This window comes from Molossus molossus, unplaced genomic scaffold (assembly GCF_014108415.1).
Source record: "Molossus molossus isolate mMolMol1 unplaced genomic scaffold, mMolMol1.p scaffold_m16_p_16, whole genome shotgun sequence".
Classification (NCBI taxonomy): domain Eukaryota; kingdom Metazoa; phylum Chordata; class Mammalia; order Chiroptera; family Molossidae; genus Molossus; species Molossus molossus.
Genome location: NW_023425351.1, coordinates 39,597,250 through 39,622,679, shown reverse-complemented (window position 1 = coordinate 39,622,679; position 25,430 = coordinate 39,597,250).

Here is a 25,430-nt window from a genome sequence, read left to right as displayed (position 1 = left end):
AATCATAGCCTTTCCACGTTATCCAAGCAACAGTGAGAAACCAGGCTTTGGAGGAACCTGGGGGCAGTTCCAAAACATTGCAACAGAGTCAAAAGGGCACGTGAGTGTTATTACTTACTGAGCAAATGGAAGGGAAAGACTTTGGAAACACATGCTCATTTAAAAAAAAAAAAAAGTGAAAAATGGAGAACATAGCAAGAAGGAAAAAAATTGACCCAAAGTCCACCTGCCCCTGCCCAAAGACAATTACCAAAGGGTTAGGTTTTAACGTGTTCCCAGTGCACGTAAACTCTTTACTTTATTTTTAAATTAGTTGTCTTCATACTGTCTCAGCAATTTTCAATATTTTTTGCTTAAATTGTAAAAGAAGAATCTTATTTTATATGTACTTTCATCAATTTTAATTTTTTCTTATTTTATTTTATTTTTTCCACCACCATTTATCCCCTCTATGCTCTCTCCCACCTGCCCCCCTATCAGCACACTGTTGCCCATGCCCATGAGTTCTCTCTTTTTTTCTTTTTTGACAATCCCTCCACCACTTCAACCCCCTTCTCCCCACTGCCACCTCAAGCTGTCTGCCTGGTCTCTATCTATGAATTTGTCTCTATTTTGCTTGGTGGTTCAGTTTGTTTATTACATTTACTTATAATAAACCTTTTGGATTACATTTGCTGTCTTAATGGCTCTATTTTCTAAAAGTAGTAAATAGACATATATGTTTTACAAACAGTAAAGACTGGCAAAAGTAACAATAAAATTCAAGTTGTAATAGAATAAAATTCACAATACATTTAATAAGGTGTGTGTGGCCCTGGCCAGTTTGGCTCAGCGGTTGAGCGTCGGCCTGCAGACCAGAGAGTCACAGGTTCGGTTCCCGCTAGGGGCACATACCAAAAATAAAAAAAAATAAAAAATAAGGTGTGTGTGAACACTCTATAGGGAGCTCCTTTTCTAGAGTCAAACCAAACATTTCTAGAGTTAACTTGGATCCAAAGCAATAGGCTTGCAAAGTGGGAGGGAAAGGAAAAATGTGTGGTTCCTGGCTTGTTTCTCCTCAAAAGAAGGGAGAAATCAACCACTTTTCTTTTCTATCATCAGGATAAGTAGCCCCTAAGGATCCAAATTACTGTTGATTTTCAGTCTCTGAGGATGAATGTGATGGTCAGAGAGGGCAGTATGTTCTCACCTGGAGGCAGAGTCACATTAGACCTTCTGGAGCAGAGACATGGCTCTCTCTTCTCTTCTGCCTGGAGCCATCCAGTGTGTTCAGCTGACATATTGTGGGCTCACAAGCACTTCTCTCTACATAAAAGGCTGAAGAGCAAGAGGAAAGTAACTTCTGCTTGCACAAAGTGATTGTCCTCACAGCTCCTTGGCATGCTATGAAAGAAAGCTTCATTTAGGTAAACTCCTCTGAAAAAATTAACAGGTGTATATTAGTTATTCAGTAATGCAGAAGCTGTTCTAGACATGCACGGGAAATGTAAGAAAGCAATACGAGAGGATTTAATTGAACAGGCAAAGCCAGTTGGAAGAAACTTGAAACCTCTGGTTAATACATAACTTAATGTAAAATGCCTTTTATTCTTGACTCCAGCTATTGAGTAACAAAGCTGTTAAAAGATTTTTGGTTTGTTTGTTTTGTTTTGGTAATGTAAACTTTATTCCATATCTCTATTTAGTTCTGTCTGATCTACTTAAGAAAGAGTGAGGAAAAAGAGGGATTATATAACTAATTTTAGCACTTATTAAAACAAAGGTGGCAAGTGACAAGTCCTCCTTACAGGACACATAGCTGGAGAAAATTTTACTGTCTTTTGTTGGAGGATTTTTAATGTATAGAAGTGACTTCATCAAGAGATAAGATTGGAATAAAAGCTCAAAACGAGTTTTTTAAAAATATAATATTTAAAAACGCAATGGCATAAAGTAGACATGCACAATTATATAAAAATAATACAAGCAATTATATTAAAGATGCTTTGTTGATTTTAGGTATCATTATCAAGTATTTTTCTAGTAGGACAAAGGAAAGATGAATTTTGTAGAGGGGGAGTGGGGAGGAAGAAGGGAAATACCATGATGTAATTTTGGAACAAGAGGCTTCTTGGATGACATCTGTAACCCTAAATATCTGTGATATCTCCAGTCCTCTTCTCAGTTCTGAGTTAGTTGTATTTCATTCAACTAATAGTTATTGAGTGCTTAATATGTATTTATCAGATTTAAGACTGCCTTTTGAATGTGCCCTTCCCCACCCCATCTGCATGTATAAAGACATTGTTTACTTCAGGGAGGAGAAAAGAATAAATAAACACATATTATTTCCCTGCCCATCCCTGTAGTATCTTCTAATTTGTTCCTTCTCCTGAGGGCTTCTGGCTGAGAGGACATGATACTCCCTGCCTCCCCACTTGGGAACCTCTTGCATTGTTCGGTCAGTCACCAAACCCTGTGGAGTCAGCTTACCTGTGTTTGCTCTTATCTTTTCCTTGAGCTCTGCCTTGGAAAAGAACTTGATCATCTCTAATGTGGATTATTGCATCTACTTTCTAGTTCCTTGCCTCCAGTTCCTCCTGATTTAAGCCTGTTCCCTTCAACATTGCTGCCAAGAAGTTTGTCTCCCAGAAAGTGGATCATGTTATTTTCCTGCTTACAGTTCTGTAGGCTTAAATACCTGCAGTCTAACTCTCATAGCTGTGCTCTGTCTCAGAAAAAGTGATTAGTCTTTGGCTTATCTTTCTCTGTAACTGATTGAAGTACTTTGAGGGCAGGATAATGAGCTTCCTACATTTGTATTCTCGGCACCCAGAGAGCACTGAGTGAGTGCTCATAGAACTGACTTGGAATGGGAGCAGAGAACAAAGGTAGAAAGAGGCTTCCTTCCTGAGGGCCAGCAGAACTCTTCGTGATTTTTTCCCATCTCATAGCACTTCTTTTCTTGTTCTGTGAGGCGTGGCAAAGGGACTTGACACCATGTGTAATGATTATAATGACTATGAGTGTTAAATAAAAGGATTCACACTTTGGATGAGTCCATAAGTGTACTCATGGGCAACCCTTAGTGGGAGCTGTAAAGGCAGATTTCCAGTGGGACCAGTGTCTGACTTCTTTTAAATGAAGTGTAATATTGGGAAGCATGATTAACTATATTTTCAGGGGCTTGAGTAACACAAAATTGGTTACAAATCAGTTTTCTGTAGCCCTATGTTCTGACGACTTCCATTACAAATGTAATAGAGGAAGGAAAATACAGTCGTTTAAGAGCTGATGGGTGAATTCTCTTGGAAAGGTATTGTTTAGTAAAACATCTTGATGGGTAAACAATTTTCATTCTGGAAAGATTGTTCATAGTGCTAGTCTAGAATGAGCTAAAAGTGAGACAAAGATAACTAACATGCTTCTGCATAAGAAATGAACAGAGTGTAGTGTATGAGTTGGCTGATGAGCTAGGTTGCAAGAGAAGGAGGTCAAAGAAATAAGAAAGAAACATACCCAAAGACAGAGAAGAAAACTAGAGCCTGCTTAACAGAGAGACCACACAAAATCCTTCATTCAGGAATAATCCAAGGACATTTAGAACTAGGGAGATGGACATTGTTGATATAGTTCGTAATGATATAATTCCCTTCTATTGTCTGGAAACTTCAGTGAAGTCCCCTTACACATAACCTTCAGTAGAAGAATGAAACGACCATAGTAGTGCCAAGTAGGGCAATACAAAATGAAAAATATTAGTACACAAATAAAGGCAAAAAACAAAATGGAGCATAATAATTCAACAAATAAGTAGAATCTTAGAGACAAAGAAAACTAATAGAAATATAAGTGCTCAATTATACCCCATACTCCAACTGTCCCTAGAAGAAATATAGGTTTTCCCCATTATAATAGGTATGGTGTTTGAGCCAGTTTTAATTAAATCTTAAAAAACATGGCAGTGCAAATCAAAACTGACATACCACCCCCACCTGTTAGAACTGCTATTATCAACAAGACAAGAAATAACAAGTGTTGTAGAGGTTGTGAGAAAAAAGAAACACTCCTTCATTGCTGGTGGGAATGCAGACTGGTACAACCACAATGAAAAACAGTGTAGAGACTCCTCAAAAAATTAAGAGAAGAGTTACCATATGACCCAGTAAACCTTCTTCTGTATACCTACTCCCCAAAATTTAAAATATTTATCCACAAAGATATATGGACCCCCATGTTCATTGAAGCATTATTCACAGTAGCCTAGATGTGGAAACAATGGAAGTGCATCTGCATAGAGGATTGGATAAAGAAGATGTGGTACACATATATAGTGGAATACTACTCAGCCACAGAAAAGATGAAATACTGCCATTTGTGACCACATGAATAGATCTTGAGAATATCATGCTAAGCAAAATAAGTCAGACAGAAAAAGTTAAGAACCATATGATTTCACTCACCTGTGGGATATAAAACTGAAAGCAACAAATGAACAAATAAGAAAAACAAATAAAGATTCATAGACACAGACAGCAATGTGGAGGTTACTACAGGGAAGGGGGTTGGAAGGGTAGTAAAAGGTAAAGAGGGTCAAATATATGGTAATAGAAGATTTGACTTTGGGTGATATACACACAATGCAATATACGAATGATGTATTATAGAACTGTACACTTGAAACCTATATAATCTTGTTAATCAATGTCACCCAATACATTTAATTTTTAAAAAGACATGGCAAGCTGCTTGATATGTAATAGGCCCAAACTGGAAACAACCAAAATGGATTCAGCAGTGGGTAAATGGATAACATATGATGGAATACTACTCAGCAGTAAAAAGAAACAAGCCATTGACTCAGTAATTTGGATGAATGTCAAGAGCATTAGGTTGAGGGGGGAAAAAAACTAATCTCAAAGGACTACACACTGTATAACTCCATTTACATAACCTTTCAAAGTAGTAAAATCATAGTGATGGATAACAGATCAGTGGATGCCAGGGGTGAGGGACTAGGGTTGGGTGTGACTATTAAGTGGTAACATGAGGGAGAAAAATTGTGGTAATGGTTACACATATGATAAAATTCCTTAGAACACTATATATTTCTAAAAAACATAAAAACTGGTGATATTTGAATAAGACCTGTATTTGAGTTAACAGTATTAAACCAACATTAATTTCCTGCTTTTGAAAATAAGATATTTCATTTGAAACAGTTTAGTGAGGCATACACATCAACTCTACAATTTTTTAAACTTCTTGTGAATCTTAAATTATTTCCCAACACTATATACATATATATATATATCGTTAATTCTTATCATTTGCAGTAGTTATGTTCTTTAAATTCTCCATGTACTCTGAATTAGTGAATACTGAATAATTGCTCCCGGGGGAAATACAAGATTGTGTTCCCACAAGCCTCTAGTCACAACATTTTCAACAATTTTTCAACATTTTCAACAAATAATTAATATATAAGCCTGTTTTATGTGTGTTTTTGCTTAAGGACACCTTATTTAATATTTATTGTTGGTCCATTAACATTGAGCTACCAGTCAACAGTTTTATAATTCATGCCTAAACAAAGCTTGTCTAACACACACCTTTTCTCCATGAGCACATCACAGCTTCTTGAACTAAGGAACGTGAGACAGGACTCCAACACTATGCTTTATTTTAAACTGTGAAATCACTAATAAAAAGCATAAGAATTTGAAAAGCATGGCACTAACTAGAGGGCAAAGATGACGCTTGTTTGCAGTACAACATGAGAACTGAAATAGGAGAGTACAACACTGCTTTGATTTCAGCGGGGAAAGTTTATGTAGAGCAACTCAAAGTTTTGCTATTCTGTGTATGTTCACAAATTATTATGAAAGAGCCATGAGTATTGACTTTGGGGTTATGAATGTATTTTAGTGAGTAGGAGATGAGCAAATGCAGATTTTGTGAATAATGAGGTTGATGATACATGTCTGTAAATGTTTCTTTTTATATATGTATACCACATACATATATACACATAGACACACATATACCCATATACATATATATTTATTTATTTCTAATATTACATGGTGACTGCAGAAGAGGCAGAAACCTAACACTCTGAAGTGATATATATTGTATAATAAATCTATAAACACAAAAACCAATCTCTGACAAACCGAGTAGAGCGTTGCTCATACTTTCTTTGTAGTTTAGAAATTCACAACTTTTTTTCTAAATTCTGAAATGTTTTCATTCACTAAAGTTTAACTGCTGTGCTTAGGGCTGGTCTTTGTCAGCATTATTCAGAAGGCCATGTTGGTTTTCCTTCTATCAGCTTCCCCTTCTTATGCCCTTTCTTTCCCCAACCTATAGTTCAACATTTGATCTTAGGTGACCAATAGCCCTAAACTCCAGCACTTTTTCAAAAGCACCTAATGATATCTTTTCCATAGTGGTGTAAATGATTGATAAAGGTAAATGAAAATCCCCTTGTAGAGACCAACTTCCTATTTGACTTAGACAAAGGAAACCAAGTTCAAGTAAGATATAATTTTTAGGCATTGAGCCTCTGGATGAAGAACACACACACACACACACACACACTTCACCCAGTATACCTAGATTTTAATGCACCAAAATATTAACAGTGGTTAGCTATAGGATTATGGTTTGGTTTTAGCTTTTTTTTCTTTTTGCTTGTATGTTTTTTCTAAGTTTTCTACAATGAACATTCATTATTTCAAGAAACAGTAATCATTTAAAAACTGAATATATATATATATATATATATGTATATATATATATATTGTGTGTGTGTGTGTGTGTGTGTGTGTGTGTGATGAGGATCATGGCTTCAGTATTCTTGAAGCCATACTTCTTAGCTAGTTGCCTGTTTAAAAAGCTTACCCTAATAATATTGGATTTTGGGGCTCTGTTAACAAGGCTAAGAATAGACATAGTTTTCTGAAGAGTAATAGCTGTTTTCTTCCTCATTGGTCTGTGTGCTTTTAACTGTTAGGAAAGATGGGCTTTTAAAGGTCCCAGAAGGAATCCCATTTCTCACTATTTTTAGGAATTTTACCAGAGCTCTTTCCTGCTCATGCTGGGAATGGTCTGTTAGTGACGGCAAGCCTGAAGCTTGTTCTGACAATCTGGAATGGCCCTTCATTCTTGGTATCTATAACCATTATACTTTCCATTATGAGTAAATTGCTTTTCCTCTCTTTGGTTTCTCTCTAATCCCTTGTAGGCATATGCTAGCTCTGGAACTCTTGTACAGTCTCTGGTTAGTGTATTTCTGAGAAGTTAGATAAGGCCAAGCTGTAGTTAAGCTCCACATAGCCGAGTGACATAGAGCTGTTTTTGGCCAAAGGCCCTTTAATTTTCCAAGTGCTCAAATGGAACCATTTAAAATATAAAATGTATGAACATCTTTTCTCTGAACTAAATGGTACTCCTTTTCTTGGCTTAATTTCCTCTAGACATAAAAACTAAGACTCTTTTACTAGTACCAGCGATCAGTAATGCTGTACATGTTGCCAGACTTACAGATTAGATAAGCATTTTGGTTTCCAGTAGTGTTTTCATGGAATTATCTCTATTCAGGTCAAATTCTATTTTGAGAACTCCAGCTGATTCAACAGCCCACAATTTATACTTTTGGTCTCAAAGTAAATACTTGATTTAACTCAAGCCAAGAGAACTGCACTTGTATTTGAGCCCTGACCCATGTAATTTTAATACCCATCAGCCCTTACTATGGGATGTAATTGGATGGATCAGATGCTTGGTAGGTTCATGCAAACAGTGGGGAAAGCATTCAGGCCATTTCCCTTCCAAAGCAAACAGTGTGAGTCTGTTGGTCTGAGCAGGAATCGCCAATTAGGCCTTGCTCCTCCACCACCACTTCCTTCCGCTTTGTGTTGTAGAGCACTAAAAGTGCAGAGAGATGAAAAGAGAGAATTTTATTTTATTTTTTATCTTTATTGTTGAGAATAGTACAGAGAGGATTTCTAACTGAGTATATAACTGCCTGACAAACATGGATCCCTCAGAACCTTCTGCAGCCACTTCTCCTAAGACACAGGGCACAGAGGGTGGGGCAGAAGGAATATCCATGTAGGAACTGGTTCATTACCAAGGATGAAGTTCAGATCTTAAGGGCAGTTATAATCTAGGAAGTTGATTTGTAAGCAGGTAAAATAGGAGTGTTCACACAAGAAAGAAGAGAACACTTGAAGTCCAGAAGAAGTCAAAACAAATCAAAACCCGAGGAGACAAGGAAGTCATCAGAGGCATTAGAGACTCAAGCACAGGAACCTTTGGCAGTATTGCTGTCCTTTTGCCCAAGAAGCCTGCATGCATGTCTGTTCTGACCTGAGGGCACCATCGAGTGGGCAGGAATTTTAGAGTCAGTGCTGAAAAATAACTACTAAGGATTAAATAATCATTATAATCGCTACTTTTATTGAATGCTTATGACATGCTATGTACTAATTTAGGCACTTTGCATACATGCCCCTAGTTCATGCCATCTCCACATCTCTTCCATTGCACAGATGAAGAAACGGAAGCTCAGAGAACTTCAGGAATGTATACTGGTTCAAGTAGCTGGCGAGTGATAAGATTAGAATTTGAAACCATGTCAATCTGACTTTGAAGACCACTGAGAGATTAGAGCCTAATGTTTTTATAAGGTCCTCGGCCTGTGTTTGTGTGCCTTTGACTCTGTGTTTCTGCATTTCAAATCTAAATATATACAACGTATATAGTATGGCTATATGTTTCTAGTTTCTCTTCTCCTCCTACTGAGAAAAACAATATAAAAAATCCCTCTTTGATGTGGCAGTGCTGAGTCTGTCTGTTCTTAGCACACATAATAATGTTGATAATGTCTTCTTTTATAGCATATGTATGCTTTTAACACTGTGGGCATCCATTTTTTTTTAGAGCAACTTTACGACACTAATAATTTGGGAATTGACCATATCTGTAGAAGTGGAAGAGAACCCATTTTCCTGATTATTTTAGTCTTAGATTGCATTTTATGCATCAAGTCCTATCAGACTGATAGCACTCTCCATTTCAAAAAGACATCTCCTAATGCCGTCTGGGATTTTGAATATTTGAGACTTTTATTATAAAACAAATGTATGTTTTATTTATCTCTTGGTTCCCTACAGTTCTTAACATGTTTTTTTTAAAAAAACTTTTCAATTACTAAGTGAAAGAGTGATTAGATATGTAATTAGTAGAGGTTTGGATTATACTCATGCAACTTTATATTCATGGCAGTACTGATATTTGTCTGGGACATTGCTAAACCACCAATCACTGGAGCTGATGTTATTACTACATTTATTACTAATAATAACAATAATTCACATTTATTTGGTGCTTTCCATGTGCAAGGCACATGAGGAAATGAATTTAGAGCAGTCTAGTACATTGGTACACTGGGGAGTAGGCAGTGGATCCTGGATTTAAACTCAGCAGTGGGGCACCAAAGGCCACATTCTTCCTTAATGCTACTTTGGTTGAGAAAGAGGTTGCCACTTAGGTCAATGAACCAGGGTTGTGGACCCAGCCTGAGGTCCTTATCAGCAGCTAAATTTCTCAACAGATGCTATTGATACGATGCAAGAGACTAAGCAGGAACAACGAATGACCAACCTACATTTTATTTAGATGACATTAAATGGAAGTGAAATTGGACCCCAAAAAGTTTTGCTTTCCATAAATTTTCCTTACCTTGTCAGGATAAGTTACTTTGTCTGGGGTGGGTGCTGATTCAATTTATCAGTTCATAAAACTTAGGGTGGGACCATGCAGTACAAAGTCTGGGACCAGTAGATAATAGAGAACCCAAAAGAAAGAAAAGATACAACATGCCTGCTCTTGTATAGGTTTAAAATTATCTGTGTAAAAAAAATTAAGAGTAAAAGGAAAAGAACAGGAACATAAAGGAATCTTTTCATAGAGAAGAAAAACTTTGTAGTTTACAGAGAGCCACCAAGCATAGCATTATACTTATGAACGCTCAGGTAGTATGACTTAGGGGTTGTCCTACATATAACCTAGTGAATCTATATTTTAATTTTTTTTTAATGATTCTGGTTGAATGATTTACTTTGATAGGAGCCCAGAGATCATCCTTTAAACATGTTTCCCTTTACTTATGTATAAATACAGCTATATTGTCTCACCCCTGATCATGACTATGAGCTCTTCCAACATAAACTCAATGGACAGCTGCTATGTGCCAGGTAAAATGTGCACAAATGAAAACAATATGGATCCCACCCGTAGAAATGGGAAATTTGTTGCAAAGCTAATATTTTTTTTATCTGTGAATAGTAGACTTATGTGTAACATTTATTACCCCAATTATATTATTCTGTATTTATAACATTTTTACTATATAATAGTTTGTAATTAATAAAAAATTAAAATAAATGGTTAGTCAAATTCAGATTTATGACACATGCAAAAAGAAGATAAATCATAACAGCAAGTTGACAGGCATTTTATATAAATTGTGTTATTTAATCCTCACAGTAATCTTATTAAGTTAGTAACATTTTTATCCTCATTTTACAGATAGTGATACTGAAGCTAAAAAACGATAAAACCACAGATCACACAGCCATAAATAGTAAAGCCATAATTGCACTAATAAAATGCTCACTACTACTCTAGTCTAAGTAAATCCAAAATGAAGAACAAATGCATGTTTTCTGATCCCGAGAACTGTCTTTACTATGTAGTTTTGTAGCTATATGCAGTCAATGATATATATTGTTATTTTTGGAAGATTTTCTGTTTTCCTTTTGATAGATAGCAACTTACAGCCATAAACGATATTTTCTTCAGTATTTTTTTTATTCCTTCTTCTCTTTGTGGCATTTCTTCCTTCAGGTAACCTGTTGGGCAACACTTGGACAAAGCTCTTGACTGTGTAGTCACAGAGGTCTCCTGCTTCATGAAGGGAGAATACATGTTCTGATATGAAACTTAGCTGGGCCATTTCTTAGCTTTACTGTGGGACCTCAAATAAGTACTGTTGTTTTTTATAATAATATTTATTAAACATCTCCATGGTTTCCAACACTGTAAGAAAGATTTCACGGGGGAAGCACATTGTATATGGAGTATTTAGGGAGTCATGAAGGATCATATGGTTGCTCCCAGGACTGCTGTGAGCCTGGATGTTGTGTTGCTGGTGAAGTGCTTCAGGGTTCTCTGATGAAAACAACTATGTCAACTCCCTTGAAATATGGTTTTATTTTCAGTGATTGGTGACCCATGTGTTAAACTGCACATTTTCTATGTCTTCAGAATTTTGTCTGAGAAGAAACTCTACCTGGAATCAAGAGAATTACTGACTTACTTTGTGATATTATTTAAATCTGAAAACTAGGTTCAATAGTTAATAGTAAGCATTACATGCCCTTTGTTCATCTTATTTTAAAGCAATTGAGCACCCTCTTCATGCAAGGCATACTGCTAGGTGCTTCAAATAATACAAAGTTGATGAAGACATGATCACTGACTTTCAAACATTTATAACCCCTTACGATACAAATACAGATAACTAGAAAATAAAGCAAGAAGTGGTAAGTAAGTACCTTACAAAGGGTATAGAACCGTGGCATGTGGTATGCTACTGCATGAGAGGTCAATAGCAACAGTTGTCAGAGTTTCTGAGCACATATAATATGCCAGGGCACTGGAATAAGAGCTTTACATGAGTTATTTATACATTTCTCAAACAACCATAGGGCCCCACGCATCATGCTCTTCTCTGCCTGAGATTCTAACCAGTAGAGAAATAAAGGAAAAGATGGAGTAACAAACTGAACTTTATTATTAATAAAAGCTATGTTAGCGAATGCAGCTTGGGATGATAACCAAATAGTATTTATAATTTCCTATCCAGATCTTGGAAAACCCCATCTGAGGGAAAGCTTGAGTCTGCAGAGCAAATATTGCCAACCAGGCCACCATCTCCCAGTGAAGCAAGTGGAGAGAGAAGGAGAAAGAGAGAAAATTCTTTGTATGCAGAATCTTTGTTAGATTAACTCCATAAGAATTGTAGAACAATAGCTGTGGCTCCTGACCAGGACTTACAGACCAGATATCTCATTTCATCTCAATGGAAAAATGAAGCCAAGACCTTGAGTGTTTAAGGAAATCCCTTCTCCTAGAAAGGGGTTGTGGAGAATGAGCTCTTTGCTCCAACAATTTCCAGGTTATAATTGTCCTTATCCACTGGGTGTACCCAACAAGTGCATGGTCAACTAGGAATGTGGCTTTTCTCCTGGGGAAGGAGATGGGCTTATCAAGGCAATCCTACCTGTGTGAGGCCACTTCTTCCTTTAGCAGTGGTTCTCAACCTTCCTAATGCCGCGACCCTTTAATACAGTTCCTCATGTTGTATGTGAGCGTATCTGCGTGTGGGCGGGCCCACCTGGAGACAGAGGAGCGGTGTCTCAGTTCCTAAGACCATTGGTAATATGTGTTTTCTGATGGTCTTAGGGGACCCCTGTGAAAGGGTCGTTTGACCCCCAAAGTGGTCGTGACCCACAGGTTGAGACCCGCTGCTTTCAGGAGCCTCTAGCGAATAGTGTAGATTCTGTCCCAAAAAGCTCTGAAGTGGGTTAGAACAGAGCATTATTTAAATGCACTTCCATGCCGTGGTGTACCCAAGTCCAAAGACATATTAACTATTCCCATTCCAAATTATTTCCAGCCATGTGTAAAATATAGGCAATTAGATATTCTGCCTCACAATAAAAATGGAACATTAACATGGCCCAATACTAAAATGCATAAATGCACATTAATAATAAAATGCTAGTACAATAGAAGGGTCTCAAATTTGAATATGAACACAACTCTCTTACAATTGTCCTTGAAGTAACTAAAGGCCCCAAAATAATTCCTTTTGCAAGTTAAAAATTCAAAACAGTCAAATTCAGAGAAATTAACAAAACCAAATAATCTTTCCCTGGTCGGTTAAATTTTGTCTAAAATTCACCCTCTGCTCAATTTCTTATCCTGCTGTCAACCGAAGGATTCATGCTTGGAGAGTGGGCAGCTGGAATTCTCCCAACAGATGCTGCCTGGGCTGGGCTGTGTCACTCTAGGTGTAGGGTTGTTACACTTTAAAATAGGCTGGTCAGGAAAGGCCTGGCTGAGAAGAGAACATCTGAGGAAGGGCCTTAGGAGCAGATGAAGGATGAGCTGAGCTCTTATCTGGAGAAGAGTGTTTCAGGTAGGGGCACCAGGGAGGAAAAGCCTTGCAGGAGTGCGCTGGACAGGAGGCTGGTGTGGAGAGGGCAAGGGCAGTAATAGGAGCTGAGGCAGAGTTGACAGGATGGGACAGAACGAGGATGTGTGGGCTAATCTGAGGGCTCGGCTTTTACTCCAAGTGAAATGAGAGCTTTAGGAGGCCTCTGAGCAGGGGAATGACAGGAGACGCTCTCCCAACCATTAGACAAACACGGACCTCAGGCCTGGTTTTAATCTATCATTATTCTGCCTGGTACCCCTTTCCTGTGGCTCATTTCTTAGATAAGTGCCTTTCATTAGAATCCAATTTCATGAACTCCTAGGGCAGGTTTCCTTAGAGTCCAGGCAATATTGTTATCTCTATTTACAATGATTGTACACCTCAAAACTCACAAATCATGCTAGGAGTGTTTTCTCTGATTTTCCTGGCCTTCCCTGTTAATTCTGTCCAGATTTTCTATAACCACTTGATACGGCTCTTCCCAAGGAAATTCTCTGATTGCATTCACCGTGGATTTCCACTTATAGCTGAGAATTTCAGCAGTTACCTGGATTTTGTCTCTCTCTGGATGAGCCATTTCAGATTCTGCCTCTGCAATACTATATCCCTTCTGTGAAACTTCTCGGAGTTCCAGTAACTTTCTCTCATATAGCTGTGATTAAGCCATTTCTCCTTTTTCTAGTCTCTATCGCAGAGCAGTTTGATCTATTTCCTTTCCTTTCCCTTTTTGCATCTTGTCATGCCTTCAGGAATCATTTAATATTTCATGCCCATCTAGACGATGTCCTAAGATCTCGGCTCCCCCCCTTCCCCCCAAAGAAGCATCTCTCCTCCAGGAAAAGTCAGATGCTATTCCTTGGCTTGCTTTCATTATCAGAATCCAGCAGTACCCACTGAGGCTAAGACCTGAAATGTGGAGTCTCCAAACAGACCTCTGGAATTTATCCAACTTCCAGCACCAGCTCTGGCATGCTATCACGGGTCAGCTACTCTCAGAAAGCCGGATTTTTTCACTCTAGAACAAGGTTGCTCATTGTCACCTTATGAGAATAATGAAATTCACAAAACTGTGACCCATGAGATTTGACACAGATCTATGTAGGCTTTCTTCTTTAAGCACGTAGAGATTGAAATTTACGGAGGCTGGTGGGAGAAGAAAAGAAGGGTTCCTAGATATAATCTCCTTTAAGAACAAGGAAATAATATCTTACTGCCCTGAGCTGCCAACACTCATTTTTATGGAATCAAATCCATGAAGAATTGGCTACGGTCCATGTAATATTGTGAGTGTTAGAATTTGCACTTGGTTCCTCTAGTTACTTAAGCTGTGTGAAAAAAATGCCTGTTGCCAGCCCACTCCCCACTGGCTACTCAGAGAGTATTATTATTCCACTTAGGAATTACACCATAAAAAGTGACTTCAATTAAAGCCATTTTCAAATGGTAGAATTTGAGGATGTGCTGGGCCATTTAATCTCCCAGTGCCCTTCCCATCCCTGCTCCTATTCCCTTGTAACAACAAGTGACCCATTTTGAAAAGCCCACATGAGACTCTCTACTTCTGAATTTCACCAGGCATGAATATTACACCTAAACATTTTGGGTCCCTTTCAGCTTAATAGCTGGCAATCCTGCAAAGGTTTTTAACTGGAGATATTTTTCAACGGGTCAGCACATTTTCCTGAAGCAATTTGGTCAGGATATCCAGAGTTAGTTTCCAGAGACCCAAGGATCATACATCCTCAGTAGTAGGTAGGGTGAAGTAAATTTTTTGTTTTTCATTTATCTTCAGATAGAGCAGGAGAGAGAGAGGGAGAGAAACATCGATGTGAAGGAGACATATTGACTGGTTGCTACCTGCACAACCCCAACTCGGGCTGGGGATGAACCGCAACCGAGGTACATGCCCTTAGCGGGAACCGAACCTGGGACTCTGGTCCACGAGTTGATGCTCTAACTGCTGAGCCAAACTGGCGATGGCTGAGGTTGTAAATTTTGACAAAGTGGTTACAGATATATTTGGATGGGCTGTATGCACATGCTCACTAGTAATAGACTTCTCATTCATTTATTCATCAAATATTTACTGAATAGCTACTCTATTTCAGATGCTATTTTTGATGCTCAGTGTACTGTGATAAACAAGAGCCTAAAATATGTTGCAACCCTGACACTCAAAAAATCAGTGTCAAATACATAACTCAAAAACCTCCCCAAAGCAGGAAAACACAATTGGGATCACTTTACCCTCCCTCCCCTTTAAAAATATGTTTTTATTGATTTTTTAGAGAGAGACAGGAAGGAACACCTATTGACTCCCTTGTGCACACCCCCTACTAGAAATCAAGCCCACAACCTGGGTATGTGCCCTGATCAGGGATCAAACTAGGACCTTTCAGTCCATGGGATAATGCTCCATCCACTGAACCAAACCGACCTGGCTCATTTCACCCTTTGTGTCTTCATTATTCCACTGCCCTAGAGGTGGGCTCTACTTGGCAACCTGATTAAGCATCTCTATCTTGCAGTCATCTTCCACTATATTTGTAGTCATGGCATCAACAAAATATCTGGAGGGCAAGTACTGGTAAGAACATCTGTACAATATAAACTTTACATGGACCTAAATTTGCACTGTTATATATATATATGGGTTAAGTTGGTGATTAATGACCTTTACTTATTTGAAAATAGAATCATAGAAACATGTAATTTTAGAGTTAGAATGGATGTTAGACATTGTTCAACCCAACCCCTGTAATTCTAGGTGTGATGCAACAATTACAAAGCTACCTACTAACTCAGTCACTATGTGTTCATTTAACACCTATTATTTATTGGCTATTATGCATAAACTATTGTGATCCGCGCTGGAGATACAGTAGTAAACAGGATAGATTTGGCCTCCTCGTGGAACTCACATTAGGAAGGGAAGGGAAAGATACATTAAACAACTATTTACACAGTTAATTATTTCATTAAAACAGAAATACAGAGTGCTGAAGGAGCATCAAATAGGGAAAACACTCTCCTTGTCTGGGGTAATCAAGGAGGCTTTGCTGAGGACGTGGGGAAGAGTGATGTCGGCAGAGGGGAACTGCATGCTCCAAGGCTGGAAGAAGTATGCTACCTCAAAAACTCTGAAAGAAACCAGTGTGCCTCGAGAGTATATGGAGTGCAAGGGAGAGTGAGTCAGCATGAAATTAGAAGAGTAAGCCTGGGCTCTATTATGCAGGCTCTTATAGGTCAGGTCAAATATTTAAAATTTTATTCTAATTAATGTGAATATACTCATCAAGTAAATTATATGGTTTTATTTTCATATTACTTTTGCTTCTGTTCTTAAATTTTTCTCTATGCAGTGTTCTCAAGGAAGGTTTAATATATAAAGTTCAAAGACTCTGAATCCTGGCTTTTGAGCACCTACACTGATTTTTTTTTTTTTTATTGTGGGAAAAATACATAACACAAAATTTGCCATCCTCACCATTTTTAACTATGTTGATTTTTATAAATATATAGCAGAGACAAGGGTTGTGAAAGCCATGACTCTGACTCAAAGGGCCACAGATTTGAGAGAATAAAGGTCTTTTGATTGGAAACGTCATAAACCTGAAAGAAGAGAGCACAAGGTTTATCCAATGACATTCGATCGTAAAGAATCTCTCTAATAACATAAGACTTGGTTTCAACCAAAAGTGAATAACATTGTATTCAACTAACTACAAGAAGGAGGACCAACTAGAGCTTAAAAGAGCTCAGCACCCTCACCTCTCCTCCATGGAAAGATTCCTGGAAAAGAAGAAACATAATGAATACCCCATACAAGTTTTTGGAGAATCAAAGACCAGATAGCATCCTTGCTGTCTTCTTAAAAGGAGCACAGGGCACCATTCATCTGATTAAAAAGCCCTACACTTAATCAATGGATGATGTCAGCCATCTCTTGTTGCGCAAAAATCACCCAAAATATAGTGGCTTAAAGCAGGAACAATGATTTTATTTAGTCATGGTTTCTGTGGATCATAAACACAGGGAGTGCTCAGTTAGGGGATTCTGGTACAGGATCTCAACAACATTATCGGAATATTGGCTCTCACACCTGTGTTCCAGACATCGAGAAGAGTAAAGAGAAGAAGGATAAAGATATGCACCCTCCAACTGAGACATTTCCCTTTCATGATCGTCCTTTCCCAGGAAGGTCTTTCTGTAAGTCCCACATAGCATTTCAACTTGCATCTCACTTATCAGAGCCATACCTAGCTCTAAAAGTTGGGGAAATGGGGTCCTTTTGTAGAATCACAAATAAAATCAACATTATCTTAAAGAAAATGAGCATCTAAAAGATAAAGGGCAAAATAAATTACAATAGGCAATTACATAGAGCAGACTAAATTTTAAATAATGAGAGACTCAGTTTCCTGGCAAGACTGGTTAATTGCCAGAATCCAGGTGAGAGATGGTGATGACTTGGACTAGGATGGCAGCAATGCAAATGTAGGAAAACTGAGATTCAGGTGACAATAAAGAAGTAGAGTCAACAAGGCTTGGTGATAGCTTGAGAGAAGAGAAAGCATTAAAGATAACTTCCAGACTTTGGACTAGAATACCTGGCTGTGTGTGTGTGTGTGTGTGTGTGTGTGTGTGTGTGTAAAGGGGGTTGCAGATGGAAATAGTGATATCATTTATTGAAATATAAATGACTAGGAAAGGACCTTCCTTAGAATAAAATAATAAATTCCATTTGAAGAAAGTTAAATTTAAAGTGCTTTGGAGGCATCCAGGAGAAATGTGAAATAGACAGCTGGGTATTAGGACCTAAATCCCAGAGAGGTCTGCGTTGAAAATCTATATTTGAATATCAGCATATAAATGGTGATGGAAGTCATGGTTGTGATGAAATGACTTAGGATGAGTTGGATAAACTGAGTAGATTTTAAAACTATGAAGAGGCAACTGAGCCAACAAAGGAGACTGAAAAGAAACTGTTTAGAAAGTTGGTAGAGAATCAGGAAAGTGAAAAGGCATATAAACCAAGGAAGCAAGTATTTCAGGAAGGAGGGGGAAAGAAGACTGACATATTTGCATCTGATCTAATCATGTGGAGGTCACTGTGATCTTGGCAGGAGCTGGCTGAGGGGCTTGGTGGAGGCAGAGGTTAGACCAGGGTGGAATGAAGAGTGAGAAGCAGAGACTCTGAGAACAGTCTCCTCTGGAGAAGTCTGTCTATGAAGGGAAGAAGAGCCACATGGACTAGAGTGGAGGATTTTTGTTTTTAAGATTGGAAATTTATAAGAAAGTAAGAAATTGCTACTGTCTTATGCTTTCTTATCATCTTGCCTGTAATTTACTCTAAACTAATTAAGCAGTGTGATATTTATGTAGTCATTTTAAACTATATTTTAGGGACCCAGTATTCTGATTAGGAACACACTATTTAGATAGCGCGTTCAAGCTTCTAATCAGAAACCCAGACATCAGAAGTTGTTCTATGCTAACATAATAAATATAATGAATAGCTTTTTATCAGGGAGAGTTGGAAGTTCACAATATATGGATAGGTTATTGTAAAGGCACTTTTTTTGTCTGTGCATAGACAAAATATAAGAATCCATTCAGTCCAATGTCCTGTACCTTTCAGAATGATTTCTACAGCTTAATTCTAAGATGGTCCTATGTTCAGTTACTGATAGAAGATTCTGGACTGGACTCCTAAATCTGACTATAATGTTGGCTGAATCCTGCCTGTAGCATTGTGCAGTATTTGCCTCAATGAGCCCATTTTGAAAAGTACTGTGAGAGAACCTGGAAGGACAAAGACCGTGGCTTCATCAAATGTGAAGCTGTGGAACAGGTTGCATGATGTGGTGTGTCTGCTGGTAAATAGGCCTCTGCAGATGGTGGAGAATTCAAACTGCAACTTTATTGCAACTTCTCGGTGAGGTTGTGAAGGGTCAAGTCTATAAATCTTATCTGCTTCCAAATATAGGAGCTACTAAAGACTCCCCCACGATATCCATAATTGAGAATGAGCAAATTGGCATAGGTGAGTCAAAATCCTAGGGAGCAGGTTATAGAAACCCCAGATAGTTCTAAGGGGTATTTGAAAAAAGTCACAACTTATGTGGAGCTTGAGGAGGACACAAAAATCTTGTAGAAGCCCATGGCACCTATAAAAAACTCTGAGTGGGATGGAAAAGAAAGGCTGATAACCTAATAGTACATTCAGTATTGGCAGAAGGTGGGCACTGGATAGATGTTAGCTAATTCTTCAGTTGGTCAGGCTCCTGGAGAAAATAGATAACCCACCCAAACTGAGTAATTTGAGAGTTCAAAAACGGAAATGCTCTAAAAAGGCTATTTAAAAGCTGTGAGGTAGTTCATGGGATATAAAAAAAATGATGAATAAGCAGAATGAATCTATTTGAAGTTATATTCATTGTTATGGACTGAATGTTTGTTTCCCACAAATTCATATGTTAAAGCCCTCTCCCTTAATGTGCTGGTATTAGGAGGTGGGCCTTTGGGAGGTGGCTGGGATTAGAGGAGGTTATGAGAATGGAGCACTCATGATGGAATTAGTGCCTTTATGAATCATGGGAGAGTTTGCTTCCTGTCTCTGCTCTCTGCCAAGTGAGGACAATGAAAAGTCAGTGTTCTGCAACCTGTAAGAAGGCTCTTACCAGAACCCAACCATGCTGACACATTGATCTTAGACTTCCAGCCTCCAGAACTGTGAAAAATAAATTACTGTCTATAGTAGTTTCTTATAGAAGCCCAAACTGACTGAGACATCGATCTTGTGACATTCAGCTCAAGATATGTATTTCAGGCTGACCAGCTGGTTGGCCTAAGTTGGGCATAGGTCATTGGTTCATCCTTTGACCAGGCAAAGTGAGTATATCCCTTTTTTATTGTGGTAAAATATACATAACAAAATTTGCCATTTCAACCAGTTTAAGTGCACAATACAGTGGCATTAAGTACATTTACAGTGCTGTACAAACATCACCAGTATTTATTTCTATTTCCACTTATCATTTTGTTATAGTAGGCAGTTAGTTAAGATTAACAAAAAGGAAGGGAACAAATGGAACCATGCATCTGGTTAAACCGATTAACTAAACAGGAGAGACACTTTTCAGTCACCTTAGAGAACAACTGGCACTGTTCAGCCTGATTAATAGGGAGTTGGGGGTCAGAAATGGGAAAGGGAAGAAGCCAAAGTGGTGACCATAGAGGGGGAGGGCTCAAATCTGGGAAAGTCTGGGAAAAGGATCAGGTTGGGGAAGGGCACAAGCCCAGAAACTCCAGGAAAGGTATTGGATGCTGGGGAGGGCACAGACACAGCTCTGGGAAAAGCCAGGAAAGAGATTGGATAGTTTGAAAGAAAGCCTGCCCTTTCACCGAACCCGAGGAAATATGTGGAAGCTAGACCAAGAGCCTACCTCGCACCCTCCTTGGAGAACACCCATGCCCTTCTCTCAGGCATGTACCATTTTGCCTCCTTTTTTCCTAAACACTAAAGATTCCCATGACACTTGCCACCAGGGGAACAGTGAGCAACATCAGAGAACTCTCCTTTTGCCTCTGTAACTTCCCTTCCTGAGTCTACACAGCTGGAAACTAGCCAGACTGCTCCCTGTCTCTCCCAGAGTGTACTATTGCTTTTTGTACTAAAAAATCTTTAAAAAATTTTTTTTAAATTTATTAATTTATTTTTGTTACAGATGTTTCTCCTTTTCCCACCACTGATTACCTCCTCCCTTTCCCTCCCCGCCCTGTCCCCAGCTTTATTGTCCATGTCCATTGTTCATGCACAATTGCATATAAGTTCTGTGGTTTATCTCTCCCCCACCAACCCCTCTTCTGGGGATTGTCAGTCTGTACCCCACTTCCACGTCTCTGGGACTACCCTATTCCTCAGACTGTTATGTTCATTATATTTCACAAATAAGTGAGATCATATGATACTTGTCTTTCTCTGTTTGGCTTGTTTTGCTTAGGATAATACTTTCCAGGTCCCTCCATGTTGTCTCAAAGGATAAAAGATCTTTCTTTCTTACAGCTGCATAGTACTCCATTGTGTATATGTACCATCGGTTTTTTATACATTCATCTACTGATGGACATTTGGGCTTTTTCCAGATCTTAGCTATTGTAAATAGTGCTACTATGAACATGGGGATACATATATTGTTTGTGATTGGTGTTTCAGGCTTCTTAGGGTATATTCCTAGAAGTGGGATCATTGGGTCAAATGGCAGTTCAATTTTTAATTTTTTGAGGTAACACCATATTGTTTTCTGTAGTGGCTGCACCAGTCTGCATTCCCACCAACAGTGCATTAGAGTCCCCTTTTTTCCACACCCTCGCCAACACTTGTTGTTTGATAATTTGTTGATGGCGGCCATTTTGACAGGCGTGAGGTAATAATACCTTATTGTTGTTTTAATTTGCATCTCCTTGATGATTAGTGATGTTGACAATTTCTTCATATGTCTCTTAGCCATTTGTATGTCCTGTTTGGAGAGGCTCCTCTGCCCACTTTTTAATTGGGATCTTTGTCTTCCTTTTGTTGAGTTGTATGGGTACTCTATATATTTTGGAAATTAAGCCTAATCTGATATATCATTGGCAATGATGCTCTCCCATACAGTGGGTTGCCTTTCCATTCTGATGCTGTATCTTTTGCTGTGCAGAAGCTTTTGAGTTTGATGTAGTCCCATGTGTTCATTTTCTCCTTTGTTTCTGTTGCCTTAGGTGATGTATTAGTGAAAATTCTGCTGTGTATGATGTCTGAAATTTTGTTGCTTATGTTTTCTTCTAGGATTTTGATAGATTCATGAGTCACATTTAAGTTTTTTATCCATTTTGAGTTTATTCTTGTGTATGGTGTAAGTTGACAGTCTGGTTTCATTTTTTTGCATGTAGCTGTCCAATTTTCCCAACACCATTTATTAAAGAGGCTGTCTTTATTTCACTGTGTGCTCTTGCCAACTTTGTCAAATATGAATTGAGCATATTGTCTTGGGTCCATTTCTGGGTCCTCTATTCTGTTCCATTGATCCCTCTGCCTGTTTTTGTGCCAGTACCAGGCTGTTTTGATTACAATGGCTTTGTAGTATAACCTGAAATCTGATAATGTGATCCCTCCAACTTTGTTCTTCCTTTTCAAGATTACTGTGGTTATCTGAGGTCTATATGGGTTCCATATGAAATTTTGAAATATTTGTTCTAGTTCTGTGAAGTATATTGTTGGTATTTTGATGGGGATTGCATTGAATCTATAGATTGCTTTGGGTAATATGGACATTTTAATGATGTTAATTCTTCCAATCCTTGAACAAGGTATATGCTTCCACTTTTTTATATCTTCCTGTATTTCTTTTTTCAATGACCTGTAGTTTTCTGCAAACAGGTCCTTTATTTCTTTGGTTAAGTTTATTCCTAGGTATCATAATTTTTTTGCCATGATGGTAAATGGGATTGTTTTTTTAGTTTCTCTTTCTGTGACTTCATCAATGGTGTATAAGAATGCCATCGATTTCTTGATGTTAATTTTGTATCCTGCTACTTTGCCAAATTCATTTATTAAGTCTAGTAAATTTTTGATGGAGTCTTTGGGGTTTTCTACGTATAGTGTCATGTCACCTGCAAATAATGACAGTTTTACTTCCTCCTTTCCAATTCGAATCCCTTTTATTTTTTCTTCCTGTCTGATTGCTGTGACTATGACTTCCAGTACTAAATTAAATAAGAGTGACAAAAGTGGGCATCCTTGTCTTGTTTCTGTTCTTAAGGGAAATACTTTTAGTTTTTGTCCATTGAGTATGATGTTGGCTGTAGGTCTTTCATATATGGCCTTTATTATTTGGAGATGTGATCCCTCTATTCCCACATTGCTGAGCATTTTTATCAGAAATGGATGCTGGATTTTGTCGAATGCTTTTTCAGTGTCTATTGATATGATCATATGATTTTTATCTTTCATTTTGTTTATGTGGTGTATCTCATTTATTGATTTGTGAATATTGTACCAGCCTTCCATTACTGAGATGAATCCCACTGGGTCATGGTGATTAATTTTTTTGATGTATTTCTGGATTCGATTTGCTAGTATTTTGTTCAGGATTTTGGCATCTATGTTCATCAGGGATATTGGCGTGTAGTTTTCTTTCTTTGTAGTGTCTTTCTTGATTTGGAATTAGAATTCGCTGGCCTAATGAATTGAGTTTGGAAGGCTTCCTTCTTGAATTTTTGAAAATAGTTTGAGGAGAATGGGAGTTAGTTCTTCTTTGAATGTTCAGTAAAATTCCCCGTGAAGCCGTCTGGGCCGTGCTTTTGTTTGCCGGTGGAGTCTTGATTACATCTTCAATTTCTTTTGTTGTTATTGGTCTGTTCAAGTTGTCTATCTCATCCTGGTACAGTTTTGGGAGACTGTGTGTTTCTAGAAATTTGTCCTTTTCACTTAGATTATTGATTTTGTTTTCTTATAATTGTTCATAAAATTTGTTAACAATCCTTTGTATTTCTGTGGGGTCAGTTATTATTTTTCCTCTTTCATTTCTGATGTTGTATATTTGGGTTCTCACTCTTTGTTTCTTGGTGAGTCTAGCTAAAGGTCCATCAATCTTGTTTATCTTTTCAAAGAACCAGCTCTTTGTTTCAGTGATCCTTTGAATTGTGTTTTTGGTCTCCATGTCATTTATTTCTGCTCTGATCTTTACTATTTCCTTCCTTCTATTTGCTGTGGGGTTTTCTTTTTGTTTGCTTTCTAGTTTTTTAAGTTGTGATGTTAGTCTATTAGAAATTTTTCTTGCTTCTTCAGGCCTATAGTGCTATGAACTTCCCTCTCAGAACTGCTTTTGCTGCATCCCATAGATTTTTTGTTGTTGTGTGTTCATTTTCATTGGTTTCTAGGAAGTTTTTAATTTCTTCCTTGATCTCCATGGTAACCTACTCATTGTTCAATAGCATGCTGTTTAGCCTCCATATTTTCAAAAGTCTTTGCATGTTTTTGTTGCAGTTGATTTCTAGTTTCATGCCATTGTGATCTGAGAAGATGCTTGATATGATTTCAATCTTCTTGAACTTGCAGAGACTTAGTTTGTGCCTTAACATGTGTCCCATGTGCACTTGAGAAGAATGTGAATTCTGCAGTTTTGGGGTGTAATTATCTGTAGATATTTATGAAGTCCATTTGATCTAGTGCTTCATTTAGAGTGTGTGTTTCCTTGTTAATTTTTTGTCTAGAAGATCTATTCAGTGGTGTCAGCAGGGTATTGAAGTCTCTTACTATGATTATATTGCTGTTGATTTCTCCTTTGAAGTTCCAGAAGATTTTTAATATATGTTGGTGCTCCTATATTGGGTGCATATATGTTTACCAAGGTTATGTCTTCCTGTTGGATAGATTCTTTCAATATTATGTAGTGGTCTTTTTGTCTCTAATTATGTCCTTCATTTTGAAATCTACTTTATCAAATATGAGTATTGCTACCCCAGTTTTTTTTTTTTTTCCTTTTTGTTTGCTTGAAAGATTCTTTTCCATCCCATTACTTTCAACCTATGTGCATCTTTTGTTGTGAGGTGGGTCTCTTTTAAACAACATATATGTGAGTCATGCTTTCTTATCCAGTCAGCTACTCTGTGTCTTTTTATCGGAGCATTCAAACCATTCACATTTAAGGTGATAATTGACATGTACTTATTTATTGCTATTTTTGTTTAGTGTGGTTCTATTTTTCTTCCCATTTCTTCTACTAATTACAGTAGTCCTTTTAGCATAACTTACAGTGCTGGTTTGGTGTTAATATATTCCCTTAGCCTTTTTTTTTTTTTTTTTTTTTTTTGGTCTGGAAGCTCTTTATTTGACCTTCTATTTTGAATGATAGCCTTGCTGGATAGAGTAGTCTTGGACTCAGATTCTTGTTTTTCATGACATTGATTACTTCATGCCACTCCCTTCTGGACTGTAGTGTTTCTGTTGAGAAGTCAGCTGAGAACCTTATGAGGTTTTTTGTTTGTTTGTTTTTTGTTTTTTGTTTTTTGTTTTGTAGCTAACCTGTTGCTTATCTCTTGCTGCCTTTAGGATTCTCTCTTTGACTTTTAGTTTTGGCATTTTAATTACTATGTGTCTTGGTGTGGGCCTGTT